A 13,913-nucleotide genomic window follows, 5' to 3' on the forward strand; every position below is an offset into this window, starting at 1 on the left:
ATGTTTATGAAACTTCTAACTCTTAAGATCCACTTGTACTACGCAGCACTAAGAATTACATATCAAATAGAAAAACGGAATGAGACATATTAGATTCTGAAATAGTAAACTGCTTTTAGTCCTCAACCCAGATTTGAATATATCAAACATGAACTACACATAAAAGAAATACAATGAAAAGTTTAATAATGCATTATTAATAATTAAATGATCCAGAGTCCCGTATGAATTCCAGTTTGCAAGTCTGCCCCACTTCAGGGGAAAAAATAGTTTCTAAATACAAAACCATTAAACAGACAGGGACAGGTTTTTAAATATAAAAATAGATAAGTTTGTCCATATCCTGTGTCCTTCCGTTTTTTCGTTATCTGGAAAGTCACTAACACAAATAATGAAACTGGAATCTAACTAAAAGGTACACTGTTGGTGCTCTTATTGGCAATATACATGATACCAGTTCTTCTATATGAAGTCCCTGAACTTCTAATAAAAATATTTTAAAACACAGATCTACAACAAATTCTGTTGCAAATCAGGTTATCATTATCTTGTATAAACCATGAAAATTGGAATCATGTGAGCAGAAGGTTAGATTAATTCTCCATTCTCATTATAAGCACAGGTGTAGCACAAACACCATGTGAAATAACCAATTAAAATGAAAAAAAAAAGATGTGCTTTTTCATTAGCTGCCTTCACTGCATGACCAATTAGAAAATTATTTAATATTAATATTCTGCATATACCAAAAGTAATTTTCATAGTAACTATCATAGGCAAGAAAGGAAAAAGAACAACCCAGCTCTTTATGTATGATACTGTTTGTATCTGCAGAATTTGGAAAGAAGCAACTCTGCCTGCTAACTTTCTTTTTAAAACATGTTTTATAGATGCAGGATGCAATTTCTACCATTGACCTAAAAATAGGAAAAGCCCTCTTTCCCCCCCCCCCTTAAGTTTTTATTGTGAATTGAGTGATAGTTTACATGGGAGACCATCGGTTTTACACTCATCATTTCATTGCAGTGATTACAATCTCCTCCGTGCATCATCATTCAACAGTATTTGCTTCCATCCCCTCTGTTTTTTGTTTGCTTTTTTTTGGGGGGGGGGGGCATGCACACAACAACACTCAAGAATATATTATAATTTAAACAACCAAAGGGCACATTCTGCAAGCCTGCCTCCTGCCCACCAGCACTCAGTCTTACTCTTTCCATGAGTTTAGAGTCCTCAGCTGCTCTCTCTCTCTCCATATCCTCATCTCTGCCTCCACCTCTGGAGTCAGAAAAGCCCTTTTTTAAAGTTGAGAAACCAAAGCTCAAAGAAATTGAGTGACTTATTTGAGGTCCCAAGTTCCCCAAGAGCTGCCAATACTTTGCTGAATGACACACAGCAGGGAAGAAGCATGAATGTGAACATTCTGTAGACTGAGGCATCTGATGGGTCTATTGTATGTGTGTATAAAAAGATGTTCTTCTTGTTAAGTGCTGTTGAACTGATTCCAACCCAATTCAAACCCTGTATAGGGTTTCTGAGGAGCAGCTGGTAGGTTTGAACTGCCAATTTTGTGGTTCATAGTCCAGTGCTGATGCTACCATACCATACCAGAAGCTTAGAATTAGAAGAGTTTAAATTGGTGAAAGGGTTTTAGATCAAGTAACACAAAACCTTCTACCAGTTTGCCTTATCCTGGATGCTGTGGACTCTGAAGTGAAGTGGTAAGTGGATCTACTTGGTAGTGATATCTTAGAGGGGATTCATGTCAGGGACTGAACCGGTTGCTATTGAGGCATTTCTGACTCCTGGCAACCTCATGTGCTATAGAACAGAACTGCACTCCATAGGGTTTTCATCTCAGATTGAGGCTGTCTTCCGAGGCACCTCTGTTGTTCTTGTTAAGTACTCACAGCATCCCTGTTATGCCTTTCAAACATACAAACATGGTTGCCGTGACCCTTGCCCTTTCCCTTCATCTCTCTAGGTTAAAAACATTCCTGATTCTAAAAAAGTTCCTTCTATGATGTATTTTGGATACTTGGTGTGGTGCTGTAGAATCAGCACTGGACTTCAAACCACAAGGTCGGCAGTTCAAACTCACCAGCTGCTCCTCGGAAACCCTATATGGGTTGCTATGAGTCAGAACCAACTTCACAACACTTAACAACAACAGGTGTGATTTTGAGTCCACTCACCACCTGCACCATGGGCCACTCTCTGCTCAATGTACTGATGTTTTCCTGAGCTCTTTTTAAGGCGTGTAGGGGAACAAATCCCCTTACCACAGTCTCTTAGCTACATATCCCCACATATAGGGTGCTATTTGCTTCTCTTCTGGTGGCAATAATTTTTTTTTTTAAACTTTGTGAATTATGTGATCATTTACATGGGAGAACATTTGTTTTACATTCATCCTATCATATATCGTTTCATTGCCATGGTTACAATCCCCTCCATGCATCATCAACCAACCAAAGGGTATACCCTGCAAGTCTGCCCCTCTGTTGTCAGCACATAGACCCTCTCCCTCTCTGGGTCTACAGTCCCCAGCCAACCCATCTCTCCAAGTCGTCATCTCTGCTGCCATTTCTGGTGCCTCTGTTTCTCTGGGTAGGGTCCCACACTCAGCTTTTCTCTCTTGATGGTCCCAGGGACCTCCATAGTGGCAATAATCTTTTGTCATTAATGACAACTCTAATGTAAGCTACCCATAGGATAAAACCAAACCCAGTGGGCAGCTTACATCATCTATACTGCTGTAGATTCTGACTCGTGGCAGCCCATGTGTGTCAGAGTAGAACTACATTAGATACGGTTTTCAATGAAAGATGTTTTAGGAAATTTGAGGGTCTTCAAAAAGTTCACAGAAAATAAAATTAAGATATAATGCAGGGGGGAGGGAAATTATTTATGGGCTAGGATGGCCAAACTTCATCTCTCATATGGTAGGGTAGAGGGTCAGAAAAAAAGAGGAAGACCCTCAGCGAGATGGATTGGCAAAGTGGCAGCATCAATGTGCTCAAGGGTGGCAACGATAGTGTGGTTGGCCCAGGATCGGGCAGTGTTTCTTTCTGCTGTGCATAAGGTCGCTGTGAGTTGGTACCAACTCGATGGCACCTAACAACAACGGAGGGTAGACACATGTTAACATGGGTGATGGGGCTAGCAATGCACAAAAAGGAGGTTGGTCGAGGAAAGATGAAGGTAGCAGCAAATACAAGGAGGAATGTAAGAATTAAAGTGAAAAGAAGTAAATACTGTTAACTGTTGGTACATGGAGGGGATTGCGATCATTGTAATGAAGTGAAGTGTATGATTTGTTGAGTGTAAAACTGATGATCTACTCTGTAAACCTTCATTCAGTTCACAATAAAAAGTTAAAACAGAAAGAAAGATAATGGAATTTTTTCACAGACTTTTTTAAAGTCACCTCATAGACCCAAGGAATCCTGGTGTGGCGCTGTGGGTTAATGCGCCAGACTGCAAAGCCATTTGAACTGCAAGGTCAGTGTTCAAGCTCACTAGCTGCTCCTCGGAAACCCTACACAGGCTTGTGTTATGGGTCGGAGCCGACTCGATGGCACTTAACAACAATGACAACATAGACCCAAGGCACCACTGAGTGAACTTGAATTGCCAACTTTTCAATTAGTAGTGAAGTGCTTAACTGTTTTCACCAATCAGGGAATCCTACCAATTGGGTATGTCGATATATTGAAACAGTTTAATATTTTAATATAATGAAACATAATACATATAGAACATAGTAAGCCTAAACCTGTTACTGAATTACACTCCCTAATAGTATGTGAACAGTTCATATTATTATCACAGTGTACATTTTCATATGAAAATAGCTAACCAAATAGCAAAATACTTTATTTCCAAAATAACAGTATCACCTTTTTCCCATCTTAAAACCATTGACACATTTGATTCTCTTTAGTACATTTTATAATTATCCCAGATTACTTTATAGGCACTTCTCTATGGAATTATGCTCCATACAGCAGAGCCATGCATTTAGATGGTTTCAGGGTCAATTCAAATACAAAAACATTTTCCTTCTGGGCAAAGTAATAAAGTGACATTCTTGCTCCTCCCACTATAAGTCAAACTGAGGTCAGTTCCTCCATCCCTGTATCTGTTTAAATAAACTGGTCCAGCTGTTTGTTTCTAAAACGCCCTTTGACCTTGTGTCTCATCCTCCCTGCTTTTGTGACAAAATGCTTTCCCAAAATGCTTTATTTTCCATTATGAAAGATTCTAAATTATCAAGAATTTTCTAAACAAAAAAGAGACATTTAGATTTTATATGAACTTAAATGAATATATTCTCTTTTTGAAATAGTCATTTTAAGAGGCATCCATTAAAAAAAAAAGTGATTTTCAGCTCTTGTATATGTGTGTACTCACATATATATACACAACTCTGTACATATAAATGTATATTAGAGTTTGAACATATGAAGAAGCAGTATTTTAAAATAGAGATGATGACAAAAATTTCACTCTCTTAATGAGCAACAAAAAAGTCACAAAAAAGTTTGAGATGAAATGTATCCATGAAATACACAATCTTTAAATTTTTGCATATTGATAAAGTCATTTTGAAAAGTTAGCTAAAGAGGTAGGAGAAAAGTTTTACTACTGATGTCCAAATATTATAACTTGTAAAACGTATATGTATGTATGATGCCAGTAATACATGACAATGTGACTACTTTTTCTTGATTATTAAAATAAATAGTTGCATATCTAGACAGAATGTAAGTCAAATTTCCCTAATCTGGACTTTTAAAAAAAGTGAACCATTAGGTTAATGATGCTGTAAGGGTTGGAAAAGTTCTTGTTTGCCTTTCCATATTACATCTGGAAAGTCAAGGTGTATTTTGAAACCGAATGACACCCCCAAACACAATCTTCTTTTGTGAAGCACGTTGTAAGAACTTAACTCCCTGTAGGAAGGAGATAACTAAATTAGGAAAAACAACCTTATATTTTCTTTTTTTCATAGAATCTTGGATTTGAATTTCTCTTTGTGATTAAACTGTCTCCTGTGCCAAAAAGGAAATTTTAACCAGAATAAGAAAGACAAAAGATTGACTTTAGTCCATGTCAAAATAAAGAGAGTTGCACTTCTTTTTACCTAGTTGTTTGTTTAGGATCCTGGTCCTCCTAATAAGGGGGAGTGAGAGGTAGAAAGGGAAGCAAAATTCCTAAAAATCTGAGACTTCCTATCTTCTAAAAATTAAATTTTATTCATGTTTTTTAATAGGAATCAATCAGACAAGGAGGGTGGAAGGTGAATCCTGAGTTAATATGTTCAAAAGATATCCAGGAAAGTTTACTTTATGCTTTCTTTTCTTTGTCTCAGATGTCTATTTATCTTCTGATACCTGCTAATTCTACCTATCTCTTTTCATTCTTAATTTTTGAATACCTGAATAGTTTTCTGACCAAGATTTGGGAGAGTAGCTTACTGAAGTTGACCTGTGTCCTTCAGTTCATGTCCCACTCGCTTGCCCTGGTTCCTTCTCCCAGAACTGGATTGCTAATTCTCCCAGAACTGAGAGACAGGAAGGGAGAGGCGATCATAGGTAGCTTGAGTTAGGAACCAAAACATAGGCTGCGTTTTTCCAGTTCCATGGGAAACATTTTCTACCTAGTTTTGGCCTTTTCCTAGATCCTTACACTTCTATGATTCTCTATAATATTAACAAAAGTAAACAAAAAGATACTTATTGACTTTCAGAAACGGCATTTTCACTTTTACTCAACGTATTCTATTTATCAGTGTTTAGCTCTGGTAGCATAGTGGTTACGAATCGGGCTGCGAACCTTAAGGTTAGCGGTTCGAAACTACCAGCTGCTCCGCGGGAGAAAGATGAGGCTTTCTACTCCCATAAAGATTTACACCCTCGGAAACCCTATACAGGGTCGCTATGGGTCGGAACCAACTCGATGGCACATAACAACAACAACAAACAACAACCACTCTATTTATTCACTAATTTTTTACAACTTTTTATCGTCAATTGAGTGATGGTTTCTAGAGCAGGTCATCAGTTTTACATCCAACAGATCAGGCACTTCATCTCAGTGACTGCAATCACTGACCTCATTCTTCCTCCTTTTCCAACCCTTCCGAATTTTGTACTTAGGTAAATGATGCCTTTTTGATCTCAAGTGGATGGTTACTCTAAGGAGTGGATACCTCCCTAGTACGACTGTTCCTCTTACACACCTTTCCATTACTGTTTTGTTTTGTTGTTCCCCCCATCTATTGCTTGGCTGAAAACTAAGTCACATGATTATTCTCTAATGATTAAAGGTAGCTTGTATTGCATGGTTTTGAGATCTCAGAGCCAACACAGTAAAATAGACAAAATTAAAGCATGTTCCTAAACAATGGTCTGACCCTCTTTCACATCCATAGTAGTCCTTGACAGCAAAGCATAACTGAAGAGCTGGCTGGATGGTAGCAGGCATTAGGCTTACTTAAGAAGATGTGTACCTAAATTTAAAGAAATATCCTTTGTCATGTTTTCGCATGCTCAACGGCACTAAGATAATCAATTTCTAAGAAAAGACTTCATGGAATACCATGCTTTATTAGTAAAATTTTATATTCTATTTTTTTTGTTGTTTTTAGTTGTCAGTGAGTTAATTCTAACTCATGGAGACACCCACGTGTACAGAGAGCTCTAAAGAGTTTTCAAGGCTTTAACCTTTCAGAAGCAGATCTCAAAGCAGACCTATCTTCTGAGACACCTCTGAGTGGCTTCAAACCACCAACCTTTAGAATAACAGCTGAGTGATGAGCTATTTGTACGTACCACCCAGGCACTCCTCTGTACCTGTGCTATCCATTAAAGAAAGTCTCAGTCATAATCTTTATGGATATTTAGGTAATACCACTGTACGCTGGAGTCTTGGTGTGACACTCTGGGTTAATGTGCTGGACTGCAACGTCATTTGAACTGTAAGTGGTCGTGGTTCAAACTCACCAGTCACTCCCAGGAAACTCTATACAGGGTCTCTATGAGTCGGAACTGACTCCACGGCACTTAACAACAACTGTAGTTCAGTGCTGGACTGCTAATTGCAAGGTCAGCAGTTCAAACCTATCAGCCACTCCTGGAAAACCCTATACAGGGTCATAATGAGTCTGGACTGACTCTTCAGTACTGAAGAAGAATAATACAAATACATTTATACTTACATAGTAATAATAAAAATAATCATCACCATGAACTCTTAGGTATAGTGTAAGTACTGGCAATGTCTGCATTCACTGTTCTTTATTGAATTAAAAACAAGCAATAGCATACTTAATAAACTATTTTAGATAGTTTTTATAAATACTTAAGTATTTTCTACTACTAGGATTAATCACTATGAAAATCTTCAAATATAAAATTTCTTATTGGAAAGTGGTTTCCAAATTCCAGAATTTTGTCCTTTTCCATTGATTTATTTCCTTGATGCAATTTTCCCCCCTCCAGATTTATCATAACCACTTAAATAAAATTAAATCTATTGCCCTTAAGAACTGGTGAAAACAGAGCTAGTTTAACAAATAAATGAACACATCCATTTTATTTACAAAAAAAAAAAAATTTAGTCTACTTTGTTTTTTTAAAGGCAGTATCTCCTAACAAACTTAAGGCATGTTTTATATACCAAGTCTTCAGGGAAAGAATTCTAGTTATATCCTGAACACTGTTTTGTTTATGCAAGAAATTAGCTTCAAAACTTTTTGTTGGAATTCTTCAATTTAGCGTTACACTTATTTACTGGATTTAAGATCCATAACTGGCTGTCTTCAGGGTCCAAATCTTCTAAACTCCCTTTGTGAAATAAAATTTAGTGAACCATGATTTTAAGATGCTCAAGAAAGTTGACTCAATCTCAAGTCAAACTTTATGAAATCATGTTTTTGGCAACTTTTCCTCATTTCTTTACCTCCTCCAGGATCTGGCAGTTCCAGAACTGCAATACATCATCTGTGTGGCAGGGGGTTGGGAGGTGGAGAATGGAGGTGGGAGACAAACAGAAAGGAGGGAAGGAGGGGGTCAATTCTGCTCTCCACCCACTTTGAAAACATAATACTGGAATTTGCTCAAGTCACAGTAAACCCCCTATCAGCAAGCGATATGAGAAGGTTTCCCTTCTCTACAGTAACTGGAGTATTTGTTAAACTATTCTAGAAAAAAACAAAGTTGTTTAAGACAATTGAGGAAGTCAATTACATATAAAGTTTTCTTCAAAGAAACAAGTGAAAAACAATAATTAATCAGTGATTATGATGATTATGATGCAAAGTAATAACAAAACTCCTACATTAGTTTGGCCTTTAGATGTTGAAATAACTTTCATATATTTCACTGCTTGGAATGTATTACAGAGAGTTTTCCTTGAAAGCAAAGTTTAAAATTATATTTTTACTCTACACATGTGTAGGTTTCCTAATATCCCTTAATCTCATTTATTCTTTGATCTACCTCCAACTTTGAATATAGAAAGGTTTCTATTTTTTTTTTTTTGTCACTACCTGCCACTTTCTAAGTCACTAAAGCTCAGTGGAAAAAATGGTGGAGATATTTCATTAGACCTAGTATAAGGAATACCCAACAGTTTAAAATATTTAAGTATCTATTGCCATAAAGCAAAGACAGCAAAAGAGCATTTATAAACATAAACTATTTGCTTAAATGTGACACTTTGCCAAATTTGAGTTTGTATAACCTTGTGAGTATAAGAAAAATAGCGTCTTTATTAGGGTATATGGAATTTAAATTATTACTAGCACAATTATAGGCCACATGATACTCTATGATAACATTTCAAAACATCATCTGTTAATGGAAAAGTTAAAATAGATATAATATTTTCCATGAGTAGACATGTCTTTCTTCCAATTTTCCTTTAATCACAAAAAGTCAATTAATCTGCATCTAGCTCAGTCTTCCTCACGTTACAAAATAAATACATTTATTTAAAGCAAATACTAATTTCCTGCCAATGGATGACCAAATAATTTATCATCCAGAGTGGAGCACTTTTGAGAATGAAGGGACACTATTAATCATTATGCTGGGGCAACAGGCATCAACCTCAAATGCCCTAGGCAATTTGGGTAGATGGCCACTCTATTAATGATCAAGTACACACATATATTTCCAAAAGAAAAGGTTCCCCTGAGTGACTGGAATTAAAAAAAACCGGTATGTTAAAATGGCGAACAGTCCCAGCATACGCAGGGTGTTAACAGAATCCCAGCATCATCTTGAAGCTCCTTTGAGCTCTTTCCTTCCTCCAGAATCTCTCCTTTAGTTCTCTTAATTCCTCAAGTCTTAATCAACTATAAAGCTCCTATGCCAAAGGTGACCATCTCAAAATCTCAATAATCTCATCTACTGTCACCTGATCCCAAAGTTAGACAAAAGAATGATGAAGCAATGGCTGCTGGACTTGAAGGAAACTTGGAATCTATTCCTTTGACTGCTCATTGTAATTTCTATTCAATTATTAAAGCTTGAAATTTAAGCTCTATATTGTTGTTTTTAAGTGTCATGGAGTTGGTTCCGACCCATAGTGACCCTGTAAGGTTTCTGAGGAGCGGCTGGTGAGCTTGAACCGCCTAAGCTCTATATAATCTATAATCAATATATAATTGCTGTTGTTCTTAAGTGCCATCCAATCGGTTCTGACTCACAGTGACCTTGTATAGGGTTTCCAAGGAGCAGCTAATGGGTTTGAATTGTTAACCTTGTGATTCACAGTCTAATTCAAATGGAACACTTATAATAAAAAGCAAAAACTTCTTAACTGAGGTGTAAGACGCAATCTCTCAAATGTAGACAATGACTCTAACTTACCCTCTCTTTGAACTGGCCACATTGTTGTCTGTTTGTTTTCTTTAGCCCTTCCTCCCCACACCATCCCTGTGAATTGACCAGATTGTTGAAAAATGCTCCTGGGAATGTTAACCCCATTTGGGAAAGTTTGGAGAGTGCATTTCACTTCTGATTTACTAGCTGTCAATGTGGTTACCTTTTGCTTTGAATAACATCACTAAGGATTGTTGTTGTTATTAAATCCTGTCAAGTCAGTTCCGGCCCATAGTGACCCTCTAGATGGTTTCAAATTATCACCATCAAAATACTGACTAAGGGCAGGACATTCAGCTGAGTGTAATTGTTGTTGTTGTGAAGCACCGCAGAGTCAGTTCCGACTCATAGAGACCCTGTTTACAGGGTTTCCGAGTAACAGCTGATGAGCTTGAACCATCAACCTTGCAGTTCAAACTGACATTGCAGTCCAGTGCATTAACCCACAGCTTCACCAGGAGTGAAATTAGTCAACCACAAAAGGCCAAATACTGTATGTGATCAGTGCTGTGAAAACTCAAGAAAAGGTTTTCATTGCTAAAATAAATATTGTTTGATGACTGCCAAGGGTGGGAGGGAAGGGAGAGTACTTCACTGGCGAGAGAGTAGACACATGTTGGATCAGGTGATGGGGTACTAATATAAGAAGATGGAAGTTGGCAGAAGAATGATGAAGACAGGTGAAAACACAGGGAGATATGTAAGGGTTAAAGGGGATAGAGTTAAATGACGTTATATACACAAACCTGGAACAACAGTGTTCTGTGGGTGGATACAAGGACAGACACACAGACTGAACGGGTATAGGAGGGAGAGTGGGAGTATACCCACAAATATATAAGGGTTGACAGAGGATATTTGTACATGAGTATTTACCTTTGCTGCAAACACAACTATGAATGTGGTAGAGCATACCTCAGGCAAAATGGTGACAACTTCTTAAGTATTATCAAGCATCTTAAGGCAGTGAGTTGCTGGACTTAAGGCTCAGGACCATGGTCTCAGGGAACACCATGATCTTTGGTATAACATAATCCACAAAGACAATGCTCTATATCCTCTTTTTCTCTGACCCTTCACTTTATCAAACATTATATCCTTCTCCAGGGACTGGTCCCTCTTATTAAAATATGAGAGGTGAAATCTGGTCATCCTGGTTCCCAAGGATCATTCTGGCTGTACTTCTTCCAACACAGATTGTTTGTTCCACACAGTCGAAAGCCTTTGCATACTTAATAAAGCAGAGGTAACTATCTTTCTGGTATTCTCTGCTTTCAGGAGAGATCCATCTGACATCAGCAATGATATCTCTCATTCCATATGCTCTTTTAAATCTGGCTTGAACCTCTGGCAGTTCTTTGTCAATGTACAGTTGCAGCTGTTTCGTGACATTGTTGTTGTTGCGAACTGCCGTTGAGTCAGTTCCAACCCATAATGACCCTGTATAGTAGGGTTTCCAAGGAGCAGCTGGTGAATTTGAGCTGTCAACCTTGCAGTTCAAATGGCTATGCAGTCTGGTGCATTAACCCACAGCGCCACACCAGGACTCTATGTGATAGATTCAGAATGGCCAATGCCAGTCCATTTCAGCTCATTGCCTAGGAAATCCATGTCTAGACATTCCATTTTATTTTTGACAATTTCCAGTTTTCCTTGATTCACAATGGATGTTTACAGATGTTTCTCTTCATTTTGACTTGTGCGCCCCATCAGTCAATAAAGGCCCCAAAGGCTTTATTCCATTCACATCATCATGGTCAACTCTACTTTAAGGAGGTAGCTCTTCTGACACTATATCTGACAGAATTCTGGTATTGTCATTTTTCAATATTCAATATTCTGGTACTGAGAGTGTTCCACTGTTTTTCATAAGACTTTCAGTGACTGCTAACCTCAAGGTCAGTAGTTTGAAACTACCAGCCGTTCTGTGGAAAAAAAGATGAGGGTTTCTGCTCCCGTAAAGATTTAGAGCCTCAGAAACCCTACAAAGGGTTGCTATGAGTTTGGAACTGACTCCACAGCACACCACCACCACCATCACCAGCAGTTCATCTCTCCTTCCTAGTCTGGCTTCATCGGGAAGCTCAGCTGAAACCTGTCCACCGTGGGTGACCCTGTTGGTATTTAAAATACCTGTGGCATAGCTTCCTGAATCACAACAACACTCAAACCATGAAAGTATGACAAACTGACAGATGAGTGGTAGACACGAATATAGCAGCAAAAGGTGGGAACAACCCCATGTCTATAAATTCATGAGTGCATAATCAAAACATGGTATATCCATACAATACAATAATAAAATATCAAGCATACACATACAAAAGGAAGTAGGAACTGATAAGTAGTTGAACCTTGAAAAAATTCTGCCAAGTAAAAGAAGCCACAGATTATGATTCATTTATATGAAATGTTCAGAGTAAGCAAATCTATGGCAATAGAAAGTAAATTAGTGGTTGCTTAGGGCTGGAGGCTAGAGAGTCAATAGCTAAAGGTATGAATGAGGTCTCTTGTAAGTGTTAGGAAAAGTAATTGTGGTGGTGTCTGCACAACCTTGTGAATAAACACATTGAGAACCCCAGAACTGTACACTTTGGAAAGGTGAATTGTATAAGTGAATTATTAAGGAGCTCTGGTAGCGTAGTGGTTACGAATCGGGCTGCGAACCCCAAAGTCAGCAGTTCGAAACTACCAGGTGTTCCGTGGGAGAAAGATGAAGCTTTCTGCTCCTGTAAAGATTCACAGCCTCGGAAACCCTGTACAGGGCCGCTATGAGTCCGTTCCGACTCCACGGCACAAAACCACAACCATCTCAATAAAGTTGTTCAAGACGCATAACGACAGATTGGGAGAAGCACTGTACAAGGACTCTGTTGCATTTCTGCCTTGAATCAGCAATGCCAGGCCCTGAACTTCAGGTTCCCTGTCTGTCAAATGCTGCATAAAATCCTACCCAGGGCTCACATCTGGTTGTGTAGCACAGTAGTTCTAAAAATTCAATCCGTGTTCCCATTGGATAAGCTTCAACATCTCATATCCCTTTGTTATTTGAAATTTCAAAAGAAATGGGATGACTCAGAAAGATTTTAATTCTCAATATATTCTTTTTCATGATATTTTCCAATGATTTTCTTCAGGGTCCCAATCCCCTCTCCAGCCCCACTTGGGCCAGACCATAGTAATCCCTTGTATTTTCCTCTTTATAAAGAACACTGCCAGGTAACCAGCCATAGAAGCAGCTGAGATCTTATATCTTTTGAATATATACATTTTTTCCCCCATTACCCTTACCCTGGCCCTTTCCAAGTACGTATGAACTCTGACCCAAACTAGGTATCAAATGCATATCAGATGTTCTAATGATATAGGCCAGGAAAGTCCTTCAGAACCACTGATATGCATTCAAATGTGCATCCTCCAATTGAAAATACTGGAAACTTAAGTATGTACGGATACACACAGATGTTTCTAAGATTACTGGTTTCCATCTCCAGGTAATATACTGTTTTTGAAAAATAATGACTTTATCAATATTAAGCCAGAAATCATCAAGGGCAGGAAATCCATTTTTGAGTTGTTTATATTTAGAACTCAAGGCCAATAATCCCCCATCGGTTTATTGAAAGTCAATGTGCTTACAAAAGGAAATATTTGTTTGACTTTCCTTCCTTTTCAGTGATAGGATCTAATCTTGTGAAGTATTTGGTTCTTGAGTCATATTTGGTTGGTGGTGGTGGTGGTAAGTGTCATCGAGTCAATTCCGACTCATAGCGACCCTGTATAATATTTCCAAGGAGTGGCTGGTGAGCTTGAGATTCAAAGCAACCTTGCAGTCCAGCACATTAACCCACAGCACCACACCAGGATTAAGAGGGTAAAAAAGACAATGTTTATTTGTTATTGTCCAGGTGTCAAGAGCATGATAGAATTGATTATTTTTTATATTAACACACCAGGCTAAGGATGTGAAGAAAATATCATTGACAAAGAACATGAGAGGCCTGTGTTTGAATAGAG

The 13,913-nt window shown here is 38.1% G+C and overlaps 1 protein-coding gene across 3 annotated transcripts in view; it reads right to left on the reverse strand.

Annotated features, from left to right (window-relative positions):
* Window positions 1-13,913, reverse strand: part of MEIS1 (Meis homeobox 1) — a 179,870-nt gene that overhangs the window by 6,223 nt on the left and 159,734 nt on the right. The window lies entirely within an intron of this gene.

The sequence above is a fragment of the Chrysochloris asiatica genome, unplaced genomic scaffold (genome assembly GCF_000296735.1).
Source record: "Chrysochloris asiatica unplaced genomic scaffold, ChrAsi1.0 scaffold00052, whole genome shotgun sequence".
NCBI lineage: Eukaryota > Metazoa > Chordata > Mammalia > Afrosoricida > Chrysochloridae > Chrysochloris > Chrysochloris asiatica.